The 6,000-nt window shown below is 43.8% G+C and overlaps 1 pseudogene; it reads right to left on the bottom strand.

The window, feature by feature from the left end:
• Positions 1-341: 341 nt before the first annotated feature.
• On the bottom strand, positions 342-1,291 carry LOC149973634 (28S ribosomal RNA; annotated as a pseudogene; the record flags this gene model as incomplete).
• Positions 1,292-6,000: the final 4,709 nt, after the last annotated feature.

The raw sequence follows: 6,000 nt of genomic DNA, 5'->3' as shown, positions 1-6,000 counted from the left end.
GGCACCCACACTTCAGCACCCCTCCTCGGAAACTAAAGTATATTTGCATGCTGTTACGAACCACGTGCACCTGATCACCCTTAACAGGCTTTGTGCACCTAGTCACCCGAAATAGCCTGGTCACCTACCCTCTTTCCGCTCAGAGACTAAGGCCACACAAATGGGTAACCAGGTGCTGATGGTACTTTCAACCTGGGTCTCCACCCTCACAAGTCTGCTTGCCCTCTCTCTCTCTGGGCCTCCGGCCTCTCGTACTCTGGCTCTTGGCCCTTCTCTGTGCACCTGGTAACACGTTAGTAAAGAAGGAGGAAGGTGGAGGAAGTCACCTTCCGTCCCCGACAAAAGCTTGGATCGAGGGCTGACTTTCAATAGATTGCAGCGAGTGAGCTGCTCAGCTACGTATGAAACCCTGACCCAGAATCAGGTTGTCTATGAATGATTTAGCACAGGAGAGGGGCGGCAACTCATCCGGCCGCACCCCAACCCCGTCATGAATGGCTCTACACACCTGCCAAAAGAGGCAGGCTATCCCGGGCCAACGCAAGATCCGCGGCACTACGGTATCGTTACGTTTAGGGGGGATTCTGACTTAGAAGCATTCAGTCATAATCCCACGGATGGTAGCTTCGCACCATTGGCTCCTCAGCCAAACACATACACCAAATGTCTGAACCTGCGGTTCCTCTCGTCCTGAGCAGGATTACTATTTCAACAACACATCATCAGTAGGTCTAAATCCAGCTCACCTTCCCTATTAGTGGGTGAACAATCCAACACTTGGTGAATTATGCTTCACAATGATAGGAAGAGCCAACATTGGAAGATCAAAAAGTGACGTTGCTATGAACGCTTGGCCGCCACAAGCCAGTCATCCCTGTGGTATCTTTTCTGACACCTCCTGCTTAAAACCCAAAAAGTCAGAAGGATCGTGAGGCCCTGCTTTCACGGTCTGTATTCATACTGGAAAATCAAGATCAAGCGAGCTTTTGCCCTTACGCTCCACGGGAGGTTTCTGTCCTCCCTGAGCTTGCCTTAGGACACCTGCATTACCATTTTACAGGTGTACCGCCCCAGTCAAACTCCCCACCTGTCACTGTCCCCGGAGCTCTTCGCCAGAAGCGAGAGCCCGCTCGGGGCTCGCCTATCCGCCTCACCGGGTAAGTGAAAAAACGATACGAGTAGTGGTATTTCACCGGCGGCCAAGGCCTCCCACTTATTCTACACCTCTCATGTCTCTTCACAGTGCCAGACTAGAGTCAAGTTCAGCAGGGTGTTCTTTCCCCGCTGATTTCGCCAAGCCCGTTCCCTTGGCTGTGGTTTCGCTAGATTGTAGGTAGGGACAGTGGGAATCTCGTTCATCCATTCATGTGCATATCTAATTAGATGACGAGGCACTTGGAAACCTTAATTGAGCCATATTCACTCCCGCCCTTTATCCGTGCTTCATTGAATTTCTTCACTTTTACATGAGGAGCACCGGCGAAGCAGAGCTACATCTCTTTTTAACGGTCAGCCATTTGACCCCCGGATGATCCGCATGTCGGGGTGGACTCGTTTCCGACTTACCGACAGGCCGTCAGTCGTCCGAATCACCTAGGTGCTACGCACTACTTACCTGGAAATGAGCCCCAAGGGCTGAATCTGACTATCTAGGGTCCTCCAGCTGGGAAGGGCATCCAGTTCCTGCTACTTCACTTCATCCGTCACCGCAACAGACCTGAGTATGACAAAAGAGTGGGATTATTTGACCGTGCGTCGGATGGTAGCACGGTCAAATAAGTTTTGTCGGTGTGAGTGATACGTTACCATTCCGCCCCTTACCATGTGTGCATATGCATGTAGTGTACCTCCCTTTCAGCCTGCATTGTTATCCTCTCTATTCACCATGGGAGTAGTTATCTTCTTATGGCTTAGATCCCGCTAACGAGATCGATATGACAACAGCCATTGAAAGTGCAGGTTGCCAAATTCAAAACAACAGAAATCTCATAATTAAAATTCCTCAAACATAGAAGTATTTTACACCATTTTAAAGATAAACTTGTTGTTAATCCCACCACAGTGTCCGATTTCAAAAAGGTTTCATGACAAAAGCACACCAAACGATTATGTTAGGTCTGCACCTAGTCACAGAAAACAATTGACATTTTTCCAGCCAAAGAGAGGAGTCACAAAAAGCAGAAATAGAGATCAAATGAATCACTAACCTTTGATGATCTTCATCAGATGACACTCATAGGACTTCATGTTACACAATATATGTATGTTTTGCTCTATAAAGTTCATATTTATATCCAAAAATCGCAGTTTACATTGGCGCGTTACGTTCAGTAATGTTTTGCTTCCAAAACATCCAGTGATTTTGCAGAGAGCCACATCAATTTACAGAAATACTCAAAATAAACATTGATAAAAGATACAACTATTATGCATGGAATCAAAAAGAAAGGAGGACCAAGGCACTCTAAAAATCAGCATGGCATGTTCAATAGAAACAAAGTTTTTAAAAACCGACGCGTTTCGGCTGCATGGCCTTCGTCAGGGAGTAGAAAAAAAGGAATACAATGTCCTCTTTTGAACAGCTTTTCAATTAGCCCTAATTGGAAGAGGGAGTGGTTACACAATTGATTGGACACACCTAGTAAGCAACACTATACCCATTAAAAGGTGAAATACTGGAGCTATGTTATCATAAAAATACAACTCCAAGCTAGAAGTATCAGAACACTAAAAGGTAGTTCTAACCTTAAATATGACTGGGAGAAGTGTCAAGAATAAGAAAGCAACATATTCCATAGTACACTAGAACATAGCAAAACAATTCAATTAGGGCTAATTGAAAAGCTGTTCAAAAGAGGACATTGTATTCCTTTTTTTTGTACTCCCAGACGAAGGCCATGCAGCCGAAACGCGTCGGTTCTTAAAAACTTTATTTCTAAAGAGCATGCCATAATAACAAAGGCATTTTAATCAATTATATGAAGAGTGCCTTGGTCCTCCTTTCTTTTTGATGACCAATTTACCCCTTTTACCAAAGAGCATCTTCTATCTTAGTAGCGCTTCCTTTCCTCCTCTTTCTACTAGTTATGCATGGAACTTTAGATAAACTTCTCCTGCAACCGCTGTGTCAGATTTAAAAAAAGCTTTACCAAAAAAGCACACCATGCAATAATCTGAATACAGCGCTCAGACAACAAAACGAGCCATACAGATATTCGCCATGTTGTGGAGTCAACAAAGTCAGGAATAGCATTATAAATATTCACTTACCTTTGATGATCTCATCAGAATGCACTCCCAAGAATCCCAGTTCCACAATAAATGTTTGTTTTGTTCGATAAAGTCCATCATTTATGTCCAAATACCTCCTTTTTGTTCATGTGTTTAGTCCAGTAATCCAAATTCATAAGGCGTGTTCTCTAGGCCCAGGCGAAAAAGTCAAAAAGTTCCGTTACAGTTCGTAGACACATGTCAAACGATGTATAGAATCAAACTTTAGGATGTTTTTAACATAAATCTTCAATAATGTTCCAACCGGAGAATTCCTTTGTCTTAAGAAATGCAATGGAGCGCAAGCTAACTCTCACGTGAACGCGCATGACCAGCTCATGCCACTCTGGCAGACCTGTGACTCATTCAGCTCTCATTCCCCCCTCCTTCACAGTAGAAGCATCAAACAGGGATCTTAAGAATGTTGACATCTAGTGGAAGCCTTAGGAAGTGCAAAATGACCCCATAGACACTGTATATACGATAGGCAATGAGTTGAATAACTACAAACCTCAGATTTCCCACTTCCTGGTTGGATTTTTTCTCGTGTTTTTGCCTGCAAGATGAGTTCTGTTATACTCACAGATATCATTCAAACAGTTTTAACTCTATTTTCTTAACTGCATTGTTGGTTAAGGGCTTGTAAGTAAGCAATTCACAGTGTTGTAGTTGGTGCATGTGACAAATAAAATTGCATTCAATTTTTTTTAAATACAGGCAAATATATTGATAAAAGACCCATTGTCCTGGAGAAATTTACACTGATGAACATATGGGTGACTAATGACATGAACTCATCAAAAAAAGAAATGTCCTCTCACTGTCAACTGCGTTTATTTTCAGTAAACTTAACATGTGTAAATACTTGTATGAACATAACAAGATTCAACAACTGAGACATAAACTGAACAAGTTCCACAGACATGTGATTAACAGAAATATAATAATTTGTCCCTGAACAAAGGGGGGTCAAAATCAAAAGTAACAGTCTGTATCTGGTGGGGTACCACATGAGGGAGGAGGATGTCTTCCCTGTAACGCATGGCATTGAGATTGCCTGAAATGACAACAAGCTCAGTCCAATAATGCTGTGACACACCGCTCCAGACCATGACGGACACTCCACCTCCAAATCGATCCCGCTCCAGAGCACAGGCCTCGGTGTAACTCATTCTTTTTACGATAAATGTGAATCTGACCATCACCCCTGGTGAGACAAAACCGCAACTCGTCATTGAAAGGCACTTTTTGCCAGTCATGTCTGGTCCAGCGACGGTGGGTTTGTGAGCAAAGGCGAAGTTGTTGCCGGTGATGTCTCGTGAGGACCTGCCTTACAACAGGCCTACAAGCCCTCAGTCCAGGCTCAGCCTATTGCGGACAGTCTGAGGACTGATGGAAGGATTGTGTGTTCCTGATGTATCTCGGGCAGTTGTTGTTGCCATACTGTACCTGTCCTGCAGGTGTGATGTTTGGCTGTACCGATCCTTTGCAGGTGTTGTTACACGTAGTCTGCCACTGCGAGGACAATCACCTGTCCGTCCTGTCTCACTGTAGCGCCGTCTTAGGAGTCTCACAGTACAAACATTGTAATTTATTGCCCTGGTCACATCTGCAGTCCTCATGCCTTCTTGCAGTATTCCCTAAGGCACGTTCATGCAGATGAGCAGGGACCCGGGGCATCTTTCTTTTGGTGTTTTTCAGAGTCAGTACAAAGGCCTCTTTTAATGCCCTAAGCTAAATTGACCGTAAACTGTTAGTGTCTTAAACCTACTGGAGACCTCTTCTTTGTCTCCACCCATTCAGCATAGTTCACACCCTCTTAAACCTTAGCCCCACCCATCTCTTTAAGGATTCACAAGTGAGGCCATGTACTGAACAACCAAGGCTTTCATGACTAAAGGCTGTTTTATACTACGGGTGTGTTCGTAAATTCAATCTGGAGTACCAGAGTGAGCTCTGGACCTTGTCAGATTGTCCATTCATAAATTCAGAGCTTTTCGCTTTCGGAGCGTTCAGAGCTCAAACTGGACGCTCTGGCCGATGAGTAAGGTGGATCCGAGCGTTCTGCAGCAGTCAAGAACCCAAGCTAACTGGCTAACGTTGGCAAGCTTGCTAGCTACTTCCAGACACAAATGAGAGAACAGGTCACTCTGACCATTTTACTCACTGGGTTAGACTTTGTTTATGTTATCCAGAGCGTTGGTGACTAACTGTGCTGCTGGCAAAAATGTAATTACACTTTTTTGCCAACGCTTACTGACACCGACCATATTAAACCATTGTTTGAGTGTTCATAACTACGTCAGTTATTCTGCGCTCTGGCACACTCAGACGCGAGTGCTCTGAAATCGGAGTAGATAGCCAGAGCGAATTTACCAGCTACGTCTATCGACAGTTGTCGCAGTGACATCATGAAAATCCTATTGAAATGGTTACTTGCATAGTGGAGTCTTTGTTTAGAATGTAGTTAGCTAGCTAAACAATTAACCATAATCACAACTCATAACACCATAATTTGCAAATAAATTCATTAAAAATCCTACAATGTGATTTTCTGGATTTTTTTCCCTCATTTTGTCTGTCATAGTTGAAGTGTACCTATGATGAAAATTACAGGCCTCTCATCGTTTTAAGTGGGAGAACTTGCACAATTGGTGGCTGACTAAATACTTTTTTGCCCCACTGTAGCTAACAAACATTAGGATATAATTAGCAATGCAAATGGCTCTG

This window comes from Oncorhynchus mykiss, chromosome 20 (genome assembly GCF_057628025.1).
Source record: "Oncorhynchus mykiss isolate SJ-2025 chromosome 20, ASM5762802v1, whole genome shotgun sequence".
Taxonomy (NCBI): Eukaryota; Metazoa; Chordata; class Actinopteri; order Salmoniformes; family Salmonidae; genus Oncorhynchus; species Oncorhynchus mykiss.
This window is presented reverse-complemented; position numbering and strand designations above follow the sequence as displayed.